General features: G+C 39.1%; 1 protein-coding gene across 1 annotated transcript in view; it reads left to right on the top strand.

Moving 5' to 3' along the window:
- Window positions 1–8,025: 8,025 nt before the first annotated feature.
- TNFRSF19 (TNF receptor superfamily member 19) overlaps window positions 8,026–14,849 on the top strand; it is a 94,598-nt gene continuing 87,774 nt past the window's right edge. Inside the window, exon 1 of the mRNA XM_036250212.1 lies at window positions 8,026–8,082. The gene's annotated coding sequence lies outside the window, so the exon portion shown is untranslated. The remainder of the gene's footprint in view (window positions 8,083–14,849) is intronic.

The raw sequence follows: 14,849 nt of genomic DNA, 5'->3' as shown, positions 1-14,849 counted from the left end.
CACACTCACAACTGTAAACCCACTTTTGGCCAACCCTGTATTAAGGACGCTGATGGAAAAAGTAGACAGTATGATAGAACAGATGGGTAATGTAAGCAGAGAGATGTAAACTCTAAGAAAAAGTAAAAAAAGAAATGTTATAAATCAAAAACACCATAACAGAAATGAAGAACACCTTTGATAGGCTCATCAGTAAACTGGACCCAGTGAAAGAATTAGTGAACTTGAAGAAATATCAATAAAAACTCCCCAAACTAATATTTAAAGGATAAAAGAAAGAGAAAATAACCTATGGGACATTTCCAAAAGTTGAAATGTACGAGTAGTCAGAATGTCAATAAGAGAAGAAAGAAAGGAGCAGGAATAGAAGAAGTATCTGAAATAATAATGGCTGAGAATATTCCAAAATTAATGACAAACACCAAATCACAAACCCAGAAAGCTCAGAGAACGTCAACAAACATAAATGCCTAAACATTTACACTGAGGCATATCATATTTAAGCTAAAACCACAGACAAATAGAAAATCTTGGAAGGCGAAAGAAAAATAAATTTACCCATTCAAAAATAAGAATATTAGACTTCTCATAAGAAATTATGAAGGCAAAAAGAAAGTGTGATTAAATATTTAAAGTATTGAAAAAACTATCATTGTAATTAGCTAGCTTATTAATATTAGTAATAGGAAAGGAGCAAAGGAAACCCAGACCTCAGAAGCATGGTCACCTGGGCAACTTTGCTAGGAAGCTACGGTGTCACACTCTCCGGGAAACCACTTGTCCATTTTCTGCAGATCACAGCGGGAAAGGATTGAACAAAGGGGACATGGGCACATGTGCAGTGAAGTGAGGGTGACACAGGGAAGGTACCTGCCTGTCAGTCTAGCCTGGGAAAGGATCATTGGCTAGAAGGGTGAAGCCAATGCGAGCACTCAACATCTTGGAAGGGCAAACGAGATTGTCCTTTGTTGGCTCTTACTCACTCTTGCTTCCTGACCTACACTTGCCCGGTGCATTCCCCTGCCATATGGCCTTCAGCAGCCACGTGGCCCGTGGCCATGCAGACTTCACATGCAGGATGCTGGGCTGGACTGGGCTGAACTTTAATATGGAACAGAAATTCTAGGCTGCTGAAGACAAGATTGGACTTTTTTCACAGCGGCATGGACCGAGACGGGATCTTAGAGGGGAACCCCCTTAATTTTACATCATCAATAAAGCTTTCCACAAAACCTCATCCTCCCATGGGGTCCTCAGGAAATTTTTTTCCCCACGGCACCCCAAGAACTCTACTTCCACCAATCACAGCTTCACCAATCTATAATTTTGTATCTGGAAAAAGTATCCTCCCAAGGTGAAAAAGAAATAAATACTTTCTCAGACAAATATACCCTGAAGGAAATGTTAAAAGAAATTCTTCAGAGAAAGAAAACTATAGAAGTAGAAAACTTATATCTAGATAGAGGAAGAGTGAGTAAATCAAAGTAAAATGAAATCTTTAATTTTATTTATTTATTTATTTTTATTCCTCAACTGGGGATATTTTTCTATTATTATCAGATAGAGTGGGAGGGAGGGGGAGAGAGAGACAGACAAACATCAATGTGATAGACCAGAATCGAACCTGCAGCTCATTGGTCCACAGGCCGATGTTCTAACCGCTGAGCCAGACCAGCTAGAGCAATCTTTCTTATTCTTAATTGACCTAATAGATAACTGTTTGAAGTAATAATAGCAACAAGGTGTTGTGTGATTATAGCATATGGGTACATGGAATAAATGACAGCCATGTTCTACGGGTTGGAAGAGAGGAATTAGGAATGCTCAGTTATAAAGTACCTGTGCTACTCAGGAAGCAGTGTAGTGGCCTGACTGGTATAGCTCAGTGGTTGAGTGTCAACCCAGGCACCAAGAGGTCGCCATTTCGATTCCCCGCCAGGGCACATGCCCAGTTTGTGGGCCTGATCCCCAGTGCGGGGCAGGCAGGAGGCAACCAATTGATGTTCTCTCTCATTAATGTTTCTATCTCTCTCTCCCTCTCCCTTTCTCTCTAAAAAAAAAAAATCAGTAAAGAAAAAAATTTTATTTTTAGTGGTTGCCCTAGAGTTTGCAATATATATCAACAGATTAGAAAGAAAAAATTAAAATGTCACTGTTCATAGATGACATGATTATAAACAATCCCAAAGAGCTGATCCCCCAAATTGAACCAAATTGAACCAAAGAATTGACCAAAAACACTCCTAGAAACAATAAGTGATAACAGCAACATTGCAGGATAGGTTAATGTACAAAATTCATTGTTTTCCTATATATGAGCATTGTGAATTGAAACCTAAAATTATAAACACAATATCATTTATCTTAACATCCCTTGGAAAACCTAAAATAATTAGGCATATATTGTTTTTAATGTAGAAGAGCTACACGAGAAAAACAATAAAATAATGTTGAAAGAAATCAAACAAGATCTAAATAAATGGAGAGCTATTCCATGTCCGTGGACAGGAAGTTTCACTTTTGCTAAGACATCAGGTTTTCCCAATGTGATCTGTAGGTTCAAGGCAATCTCAATCAAGATCCAGTGACTGACATACGACATTATGCATTTGTCAACATCTATAGAACGGTACAACACAAAGTGTGAACTTTAGTGTAAACTATAGATTTCAATTAATGATAAATTACTTATTATTTGTTCACTAATTATTACAAGTAGACTACAATAATGCAAGATGCTAATAATAAGGTAAATTGTGTGTGGGGTACAGGGGGAATATGGGAAATATATCTACTAGCTGCCCAATTTTCTATAACTCTAAAACTATTCTTAAAAAGAAAATCTACATGTATAAAAAATTTAAAAGCCATCTTGAGTTACTGCTAAAGTCCATTCGAATGGCTAAAATTATAATGGTTGACAATACCAAGTCAAGGATGCAGAGCAAACAAAAATCTTATACACTATTGGCAGGAATGTAAAATGATTCAACCACTTTAGAAAACAATTTGAAAATTTCTCATTTAGTTAAACATACACCATATAACCTAGAAATTCTAGGTATTTGCCTAAGAGAAATGAACATAATTGTTCATAGCTGCTTTATTTACAATAGCCAAAATTTGTGCTTTATTCCCTTTCTTTAATAACTTTCAGTGGTACTCTGCTTCCTCAACCGTGCCCCTGAAGCGGCACTTTGGGAGAAGGGAGGAACTTCTGCCCATGAAGGAGGTGTACCCAGCCCAGGGGATCCACAGCAGCTGAGAGGGGTTCAGGAAGCAGACTGTAGAGCACACTGAGGAAGAGATGGTAAGCCTCTGAAATGTTGGATAGGGGTTCCACATTAGTTTGCTACTGCTGTCATAACAAAGTCTCACAGAACGGGTGGCTTAAACACGCGATTTTCTCAGTCTGGAGACTAGAAGTCTGAAATCGAGGTGTTGGCAAGGTTGATTCTTCTGAGAGCTCGGAGGGAAGCAGCCATGCCAGCCCTCTTTGGTTTGTGGATGGCCATTTTCTCTGTGTCTTCACATCATCTTCCCTCTGTGTGTGTCTGTGTCCAAAGTTCTCCTTCCTATCGGATCACCAGTCATACTGGATTAGGGCCCACCCTCATGACTTCGTGTTAACTCAGTTACGTCTGTACAGACCCTGTCTCCAAATAAGGTCACATTCCGAGGTGCTAGGGGTTAGGACTTTAACACATGAATTTGGGTGGATACAATTCAACCCATAAGAGGCCTGAACCATTTTCTTTTTATGATCATGTATAGAGCGGTCCCAGATCATGTAAGAAAAGTCCCAGGACTCTGAAGGGCATCTGAGTTACTCTGGCTTCCCAGACCAGGAACCTCGTGACAGCCTGCCCGTCCTCTTTGGAAAATGAGCCCAGCTCAAATTTGAGTCCCATCTCCCGATTAGTATTGGTGTTCACTCTTGTTCTTTAATTCTCACAGAGAAGAAAAAAAGGGAACTGAGCTTTTCTGTTAAGGGTTTATTCTGATTAAAGCTCTTTTAAAAAAAAGAACAAGTTTATTGTGGTAAAATACATATAACACAAAATTTACTATCTTAACCATTTCATGTGTATAGTTCAGTGATATTAGTTCATTCATGTTGTTGCACAACCATCAACACCATCTATCTCCAGATCTCTTTTTATCTTGCAAGGCTAAAAATTCATACCCATTAAACAACAAGTCCCTGTGACCCCATCTCCCAACCCCCTGGTGACCACCATTATTCTTTCTTTCTTAATTTTTTTAATCTCCTCTTTCCCCCCCACAGCCTCTGGGAACTACCATTCTACTCTCTGTTACTATGGGTTCAGTGAGGTTTTTATAATTTTGTAATTTTGTGAGATCATGTACTATCTGTCATTCTGTGTCTGCCTTATTTCACTTCCCATATGTCTTCTAGGTTCATCATGTTGTCACTAATGTCAGGATTTCCTTCTTTTTAAAGGCTGAACAATATTCCATTATCCAGGGTGTCCCAAAAATGTATAGAGGGTATCTAGATTCTTGTATTTTGATAAACACTGGCTTAGTGATTATTCAAAGTGTGTATTCCTTTGGGGAGATATATATCTCTTTATCCACTCATCCAGCTGTGGACTCTTAGGTTGTTTCTATACCTTGACTGCTGTGAATAATGTTACAGTGAACATGGGGGTGCAGATATCTCTTAAAGATGGAGTGATTTCACTTTCTTTGAATAAATACCCAGGAGTGGGATTGCTGGAAGCTCTACATTTGTTGTCTCAGCAAAATTAATAAGGTAGATGTTGTTTCCTTCTTACAGTTTAGGAAAATGAAGCCCAACAACAGTGAGTACCTTGCCCCAATTTTCCAAGCCGTTAACACGTTGCAGAAACGAGAGAGATTTAAACCGAGGTCTTTCTGACTCCAGTGTCCATGCTCCTTCCTTAACAGTGAGCTACTTCACACATACACAAAAGTATGTAAATGAAATAAATTCCAAAATTATTTCTCCCGACTTATGTATAAAGCTGTACTTCTCTGCTCTAATTAAGGATGTATCCTCTAAACAGAAACTTTAGAAAAGAAGATACTACAAAAGAGTTCTAGGTAACCCCAAGAACTTTGAAACTTAATGGAAAAAAATATTATGAATTACCTGAATCTATATCTCACAGTCGTAGGAGTTTATGTGACTTGCCTGTCAAAGAAGCATGCTTCAGGTGTTGTAAAGAAAATAGCACTTAGCGGCAACTGGGGGCACATGAGACCCCCTCAAGAATCTCAGTAGGCCCCCTCCGCTCTCTGGTAGAACACTGATGTCCCCTCAGTGTCGAGTGCAATGAAATACAGCCTCCAACTCCTCAGACCAGATTGCTGCTTCCGCCCCATTACACACCCGGGGGCTGAAATGCAGCCCGGTGGAAAGTTTTAAAAGCTACATATATATGCTGTGGCCCTAGACATCATCAGTACAGCACGTAACTTTACACATTGTGTAAATAACTACGTAGAGTGCAGTGGCGTATTTCTTATCACCAGCGCTTCAGACCCAATCTCACTGGTGGAAGCTCCCTGCAGGGCAGAGCGGGCTGTGCCCTGAGCCTCTCACGGTGCAGTTCCGCAGTGACAGTGGTCCTGGCGCAGGTCCACGAGGAAGGGAGCTCGGGGCGATGGGCACAGCACTAAAGAGCCCGGTCAGGAGGTCACTCACTCTAGTGGGCCTTTAGCCACACTCTGCTCTTGGTGACAGATGGGACCCCCACCTCAGTCCCTTTTCATCTCACACACGGGGAGTGTTTGACCACAGAAGGATCAACTCAAAATAATTTTCAGTGACTTGGTGAATAAACTCTTCCATTGGAGATACTATCGCATTGCTAGACATATTTTGAACTACGAATGTTCCTTGGTGAGATCTGTATAAATGGAGGATCATTTGATTGATTGCCATTTAAGTCCCTGCTTCCAAATGCCTCCTGTAAGCTTCCAGGGGACCTACAAGAATTTGAATTCAGTCCCTCACCTCTTTCTGTTCATACTGAGCTCTAGCAAGACATTAGGATTTACTTGCTTATCCAAAGAACCTTATGAGCATCCAGTAGTTACGATTTAAATGTCAGAGCATCAGGAAACTTTATTCCTGGGTGCAGTTTGATGGAGCATGGATTTCATGCTGGGCTACTTCAGAGAAGAAATGGGCAAATGACCACTTGGAAATATTTTACCCTTTTAAACATTTTCTGTATTTTCAAAGGAGCCCAGGAGACATTCCGCGTAGGCCAGGTGTCACGGGAGCCCTCTGGGGCTGCCTTCAGAGAGTCGTGGGCAGTCACACCGCTGCTGTACCATCTGGGCGCTGGCATCCGGGAGGAATGATGAAGAATTATAAAAGAAATGTTGAAAAATAAACATGATTATTTAAATGTTCTACTGAATGCATTAGCTGTTCCAAGCAAAGACTGTGCTATTAAAATTTTTCGAGAATTATAGAAGTCTGGAGATAGACAAATCATAAACTACGTTTTCAAATATCACATTGAAAAATTAGACGAGATCATTTAGAGAAAGGAGTTACATAAAAAAGATTACATTCTACAGTCTTCTGTTTTGAAAAATAAATGTTTTTAACTAACCTTCTAAAAGTTGATAGTGTCTATCATAAAACAACATTTTCCTTCATTCCATGATAGACTGGTCCGGAATTCAGAAATGCGCTGTTCCCTGGCTTGTAATGAAGATGAAATTTCTATCTTCTATTTTGAGAAATACTAAAAATAATCTTATTTTATTGAATCTGCCATTGTTAAGAAATAATAGTAAGAAAATTCTAAATAATATGTAATAGGTTTAATTTTAAATCATGAAGAATTAAACTAAAGTGGTGATTTGTAGTGAGTTAACAGTTCAAACTATGGAGCTAGCAGAAACAGCCTCAAAGGCAAGGGTCCCTAGCAAAGGGCTGGTGCCTTCCTGTACATCATTCTTTTCTTCCGTAAACTTAAAAATGCTCACAGGTGTGAATAAACTGTGCCCATCTAAGAACCACATGTTTTAATATCTAATTTTCAGAATCCCAAACTAAGACCTAGACTAAGATTAAGTCTCTGCCCAAAGGCTTACATGAGAAAGTGGCAGATATCAATCACCGATGACTTGTTTTTATCTGCCCATTAATTAATTAAAACACCACTGTTTAATTGGCAGCCAAGTCTAATAATTCAAGGGAAAGACAGTTTACTTAAAACCTTTAAAGGCTCGTCACATTAAAAACAAAACCATTTTTTAAAAAATGCCATCCTTTCCAACTGGGGGTGTTCCTGGGAGTTTTCTGGAATGGTCTTACAGAGATGTTTAACTACTCTGAGTATTTGACCGTCTTTGGTAAAAAAAAAAAAAAAGTGACTTTTCTGTCAGTTCCTCGCTGTCATTTGGAACCTGATGGACGGATCAGGGATCATCGTCGTGGAATCACCCGCAGCGACCGCCGACCTCCCCACTGGACGACAGTGTCCTTCCCGGCACACGCCCAGCGTGGTCCCGAGTCAGGCGAAGCTGGCCGCTGCGGCCGCGCCGCCGGGCTGAGTGACAGCTGTCCTCGCAGTCCCGCGATGATGTCACGGGACCGAGCCCCGCGGATGAGAGGGATCCGGCAGGCGCCCTGGCCCCGCGGCTTCCAGCTGGCAGAGCGCGGCCTGGGAGCGAGCAGGCTGCGGCAGGACCGCGCTCAGCCCTGGCGACCGACCGGGCTGCCGGCTGGAAAAGGGGAGGGAACCGCGCGATCCACGCTGAACAAAGACTGTGGACTGGGAGGCGGGAGGCTGACTACCTGCTGAGAGTGAACTTTCTTGATGTCCCTGCTTACACATAAACTTAACCCTGCCTTTGATGTTCTGCAAGTGATCACCGATCAGATTACGGGCATTTCGCCTCCCTGCTCCCCGCCTTTGATCTGCATGGCTAATTTTATTTTCCTGGATTTGAAGTTTCGCCTGGGCTTGTGCTGACACAGTGTGGGGAGGTGGAAGCCCTTCCCGGGGTGCTGCCAAGGAGAAGCCAGGCCCGGAAGGTGCGTACTGGACAGAGTTCAGCACGTCGCAGGTACAGCATTTTGTGTGTGTTGTTGCTTTCGCTCCACTTTTCCTGTGTGTTCTAAGAAAAGTTGGTTTTCCCAAGGAAAAGCAAGCATTTCTGTATTTGACTGCTACAGCGTGCTCTAGATCTGTATGGGGGTAAATATGATACTGGATGCCATGTTAGTAGTTTGTACAAAAAGGTCTGCAATCTGTCATGCCAATTTTACTTAGAAGTGAGTTCTTCAAACAGGACAGAAAAGAAGAGGGCTAACTTTAGCACACAACCCAGGCTCCAGAGCCTGAGGTCTGTGAGCTATAATTGCTCTAGGTATTTACAGCTTACTTTTTTTAGTCAACAGGCAGTGAGATTTTACTTGATGCCAATGTTTTCTTATATGAAAGAGTACAGCACATCTCTGGCAACATTGTTTTGGTAGTTTATTTATTCTCTTACCTCCAAGATGTAAACCTAGCAAATACATTTCTCTGTGCAGTTTGTATCCTCAAGGGAGTCATTGAAAAGGCATTCAAGTATGGTTACAGCTTTTTATATGTAAAACTGAAGAATTTTAAAACAGGGAGGGTAAAATGGGGTAAGTTTGGTTTAATAATCCTCTAGTGATATTCTGTAAACGTTGAAAACAACACAAGCCTTATTTGCACAAACGTTTACAAGTTTAATATTCCTAAATTAACATTTACTTTAAATGTATAGTGACAGCTGTTGTAAGTTACAGTTGGCCAACTGTTTATGAAAACTATCTGAGTAATCAACAGTTATTATATGACAGAGTTTTTACTTACATTTTCACTCAACATGGTAAAACCCAAATATATTGCTGTGCTAAATTTAAAAGTTAATTGTTCTGGATGTTTTTTTGTTTGTTTTGTTTTGTCAATTCAGTAACCACACACACACACACACACACACACACACACACACACACACACACACAGTAAAATCTTTACATTGGGATGCAAGAACTTAATACAGTGAAAAAGTAAGAGTCCCATGTTCAGGTCAGTTTATTTTAATGTTCTAGTCCTAAACATACATGGGTAAAATATTTAATTCTCATCACAACCAACAGTTTATTTTATGTTCCGTGAACCACAAAGAAATTGTAAGTGAGAAGACCAATCATCCTTTAGTCTGAAATTCTGATGAAACAGGAAAGGTCTATTCTTTCTTTCTTTTTTATCTATTTATTGATTTGAGAGAGAGAGAGAGAGACATTGGTTTTAGATGGAGGGAGAAGGGGGAGAGAGATAGAGAGAGAGAGAGAGAGAGAAAGAGAGAGAAACATTGACTTGTTCCACTTATTTATGCATTCATTTGTTAAATAAGTGTGTCCTGACTAGGGCTCGAACCTGCAACCTTGGCATTTTGGGATGTTCTAACCAACTTAGCTACCCGGTCAGGGCACATAAGGTCTAATGAGGCTCATTACATATGTAATTAATTTTTCAGAGCCAATTAATTAAATTACTTTCTAAACTTTCCTCCTGATATTAGGAGGGTAATTAGCACTGTTTGCTTAATTTAAAAACTTTGATAGCTGTTAAGTGGAGATTATTATTATTATTTTTTGTTGTTAATCCTCACCCGAGGATATTTTTCCATTGATTTTTAGATAGAATGGAAGGAATGGAGGGTTAGAGAGAGAGAGAAACATGGATGTGAGAAAGACTCATCAACTGGCTGTCTCCCACACAACTCCTACCAGGACTGAGGATTGAACCTGCAACCCATGTACATACCCTTGACCCAGAATCAAACCTTTGACCCTTCAGTCCATGGCCAATTCTCTAACCACTGAGCCAAACTGGCCAGGGCAAGTGGAGATTATGTTAAACTATACTAAACTGACTATATTTTTTTCAATGTGTCAGTAAGAATCGAATCTAAAAGATTAAACTGTTGTTTATAGTCATGCTAGGAGAGGCATTTAAGTTTTTGTTTTACTGAAAGTATAACAAAGCATGTTCACAATATCCTGGGTTATCCATTTCAGTTGATTTTTTAAAATTTAAAAATTTTTGCTTAAAAAGTTCTCTTTATATCATAAAAGCAGTATTAATGTTCACATTCACATAAAGAAAATTAAGCTTTTAAATTAATGACTGGAGAAGATGCCTAAAGAAATAGTGTGTGTTGAAACTCGATCATTTAGTTCAGATTTGGTATCTAAAATTTTAAAAAATAATTGTTTATTCTTGTTACTAAGTTTATGTCAACAAATGCAGACTCTACTTAGCATAAAACAAAAGGAAGAATAAGCAATTATCTGATTAATTTAGACTTTGTAGAAAACTAGCTTGGGCAAGTCCTTGAAAATCCACTTCACGTCTGAATTAACTGTTTACTCCTTGTGTCTTTGTTGAGAAACGAAACAGATTCCATTTGGTTTTTAAAGAAAGATGGCTATTGCTGAATGTAAGGTACAGTCTCAAAAGACATTTCTTAATTGCCACACGATGATCTTGATTTAGTTTAGTAGATATACTCCATAGTACTTACACTGAACGAAACCCTTATGTTACATTTTTTAAAGCAATTTCCTATCTATTGCTTCAATGGCAGCTTTGTTACTGCAGAAAGTCCAACTCTTCAAAAGACTTTTATTTCTAGTTGTGATTGTGTCACTGATTAGCTATGTGACCTTAAGAGAGTCACTTAACTACTCAGTTTCCTCATGGCGAAATGAGGGAATTGATCAGATCATCCTCATGAAATAAGCAGGGTGGAATTTTGTTGTTGTTGTTGTTAATCCTCCCCCAAGGATATTTTTCCATTGATTTTTAGATAGAGTGGAAGGAAGGGAGGGAGAAAGAGAGAGAGAAACACATCAATTTGTTGCCTCCTGCACATGCCCCAATCAGGGCTGGGGACTGAACCTGCAAGCCAGGTGTGTGCCCTTGAGCAGGAACCTGAGACTCTTCCTGTGCAGGCAGACGCTTTAAGCATTGAGCCACAACGCCCAGGGCAGCAAGGTGGAATTTTTATAGCCATTTTACATATGAGAAACTGAGACTAGAGAAAAGTAACTTGACTATTTTAATTAAGGCCACATTGCGAGTTTTGCAAGTCCAGGGCTCTTCTAGTTTGCCATGCATAATCCATTTTCTAGCAACTGCTAACACAAATGCACTGGGTAGCTGATCAGAGAATAGTGTTGGTTTGAATAACAGAAATAGCCACTTCCTATTGCAAAATTTTTGTTGTTGTTTTCCCGTGATAGATAATGTCAGTCAACTGGACTACTCTGGACATTTCCTAACTATTCCTTTTGCTTCTGTATTTCTACATAGTCTAAACACAATTACTCCTACGTATAATTTACGTAAAGTTATTTAAAATAACTTTCCCCCCAAATTTAATATATCAATTGCAATGTGGATTATATATATTTGTGTTGCCTGTGTGATATATATATACAAGTTTGGCATTATGTAAATACATCTTTGTGTGTTTACAAGTAACTGAAGATGACAGTGTGTCCATAAAGAGTTTAATTGTCAATTAAAAGTTGTTAATCATCAAAGGAGACTCCCAGTGGGATCTTGTGAGATTTCAGTTTGCAAAATCAATATGGGTTTGTACATGATATGTTTCCACACTACATTTGTGTTCCATATATGAATTTATATATGGATTCATGATTATGTTAAGAATCCTTGAATATCCTTTCATTACCGCTATTCTTTTATCTTGGAAAAAAAATGAATATTTTTTGTATATTTTTTGTAAAAATGTGAATATAAATTTATGTATTGACTGTAAATTGTACACATATACACTGCTCTCAAGGCCAATAGATGTCTGTCATGTTTTATCACTGTCATAAAGGTTTCATATAAAGCTTTGTAAATGATAACATAGTAACATTAACATTTATAATTTATCAATTATTCATTAATTCAGTAATATTTATTGAGTACTTGTGTGTCAGGCACTCTAATAGTATTTTTAATAACACTGTCTCTGTTCCCCTGTGTTCACGGCAGCACTATTTACAATAGCTAAGATCTGGAAACAGCCCAAATGCCCATCAGTAGGTGAGTGGATAAAAAAGCTGTGGTTCATTTACACTATGGAATACTATGCAGCTGTAAAAAAGAAGGATCTATTACCCTTTGAGACAACAGAGTGACTTGGAGATTATTATGCTAAGCAAAATGAGCCAGTCAGAAAAAGACAAATATCCCGCGATATCACTTATATGTGGAATCTAATGAACACAATAAAGTGATAAATAAAATAGAACCAGAAGCATGGAAACATGGAGCAGACTGATGAGTCTCAGAGAGAAAAGGGGGGGTGGGGAGGGAAGAGATTAACCAAAGAATTTATATGCGTAGCCCATGGACACAGACTATAGGGTGGTGAAGACCTGGGGCAGGGTGGGAACTGGGTGGTGGGGGCATGGAAGAAAAAGGAGGGGGCATCTGTAATACTCTCAACAATAAATATTTAAAAGTAATAATAATAATAAAACTATCTCATTTAAATGTTCAATTAGGTTTGTCATGCCAATTATAGAGATAAAGAAAGTGTCTCAGAGGGGTCAAATAACATATGCAAGATCACAGGGCTAATTGAATGATAGCACTAGAATATCTCTGGGTTCTTTTGTTCCAGGGCTAGGCAGTTTATTCTAAGAACTATATAAAACCCGGCCCGTGTGGCTCGGTTTTTGAGCGTTGACCCATGCACCAAGAGGTCACCGGTTTGATTCCGTTCAGGGCACATGCCCAGATACCCAGAGAGGGGGCATGCAGGAGGTGGCCAATCAATGTTCTCTCTCATCGATGTTTCTCTCTCTCTCTCTTTCTCCCTCTCCCGTCTTCTCTCTCTAAAAGAAATCAGTAAAGAAAAATATGTATATATTAACATCATTCTTTGTGACTTAATTTTGCTCTTTAGTGGGAAGGATGAGGTGGGGGTGTCAGGCAACTTTTTCAAACTATCCCTTCCAACATAAGCCACCCTCTCTCAGAGATGAGTTCTGGTAAGTACAGCTTTCTCCATCCAGTTAAAAGTCTCCAGCACGTCGGCAGCCTTGTGGCTAGCATCACTGCTGCTGCCCAGTGAGCCTGTTCCTTAGTTCAGCCATAGGCAGCGTTCACCATGTTCATTGAGGACAGGAGGAGAATCAATGGCCCATTTCTTCTCTCATTAAACACATGAAAAGAGTCTGGCCAACAGGGGTGTCGTAAACTCACAAAATCAGTGCAATTGCTACGACTTATAACAACGTTGCTCTATAAAAGTCATGAGTTTGACATTAGATAAACTAAACAACCTCCTTGGCCTTTCATCCATATTGGTTAATGCACTAGCAGTATGCTGAAGATTATATTAGGATTCAAGGAGCTTGGATTTTTTTTCTAGCTTTCTTATTAACTTGGTGTGTGACCTTGAGCAAGTCACTCAACATCTGGCCCCAACTCTACAAGGATAGTCTATAATTGGCAGCATTGGGTGTTGGGAATTATTTAAATATCAGGGTCCTGGTTACCTTTTTACCTTCTTATCTTAACTATATTTGATTTTTAAAATTAATGTATTCATTTATTTATTTTTTAAATTTTATTTTTTTAGTGACAGTATTACAGCTAGCTCCCATTTTCCCCCCTCTACAAAACCCCTGCTCCACCCCAGAGCTTGCCCCATGACATTATCTATGTCCATCAGTATATATATTCATTATGTTCTTTGGTTAATCTCTTCCCATTCCTTCCACCCCCACCCCTACACTGAGATCTGTTATTCTGTTCCAAGCAGTCATACCTCTGGACCTATTTTGTTTGTCAACTTATTTTGTTCTTTAGATTCCAGTTATAAGTAAGATCATGTGGTATTTGTCTTTCTCTGACTGGCTTATTTCACTTAGCATAATACTCTTCAGGTCCCTCCATGTCATCTCAAAGGGTGAGATAGTCTTCTTTTTTACAGCCTCGTAATATTCCATTGTGTACATGTACCACAGCTTTTTTATCCACTCATCTACTGATGGATGCTTGGGCTGCTTCCAGATCCTAGCTATTGTAAATAGTGCTGCTATGAACATAAGGGTACATATATTCTTTCTGATTGGTGTTTTGGGATTCTAATGATATATTCCCAAAAGTGGGCTCACTGGGTCAAATGGCAGGATTCATTTTTAATTTTTTGAGGAAACTCCATACTGTTTTCCACAGTGGTCATACCAGTCTGCACTCCCACCAGTAGTGTACTCGGGTTCCCTTTCCTCCACACCCTTGCCAGCACCTGTTCTTTGTTGATTTGTTGATGGTAGCCATTCTGGCATATGTGAGGTGATACCTTCTTGTAGCTTTAATTTACATCTCTCTGATAATTAATGACATTAAGAATTTTTTAAATGTATCTGCATGTCCTCTTTGGAGAAGTGTCTATTCAGGTCCTATGCCCATTTTTTAATTGGATTGTTTGTCTTTCTGGTGTTGAGGTATATGAGTTCCTTGCATATTTTGGAAATTAAGCCCTTATCAGATGTATTGATGGCGAATATGTTTTCCCACATAGTGGGTTCCCTTTCCATTTTTTTGGTTTCTTTTGCTGTGCAGAAGCTTTTTAGTTTGATATAGTTCCATTTGTTAATTTTTCCTTGCCTTAGGCAATAAATATATCAGTGAAAATACTTTTATGTGGAATAACTGAGGTTTTACTGCCTATGTTTTCTTCTAGAATTTTTATGGTTTTGTGATTTACATTTAAGTCTTTTATTCACTTTGAGTTTATTCTTGTGTATGGTGTAAGTTGGTGGT

Source organism: Molossus molossus, unplaced genomic scaffold, assembly GCF_014108415.1.
Source record: "Molossus molossus isolate mMolMol1 unplaced genomic scaffold, mMolMol1.p scaffold_m16_p_9, whole genome shotgun sequence".
In the NCBI taxonomy this organism is placed as follows: Eukaryota; Metazoa; Chordata; class Mammalia; order Chiroptera; family Molossidae; genus Molossus; species Molossus molossus.
Note: the sequence above shows the minus strand (reverse complement) of the source record. Positions and strands in the feature narration are given on the sequence as shown.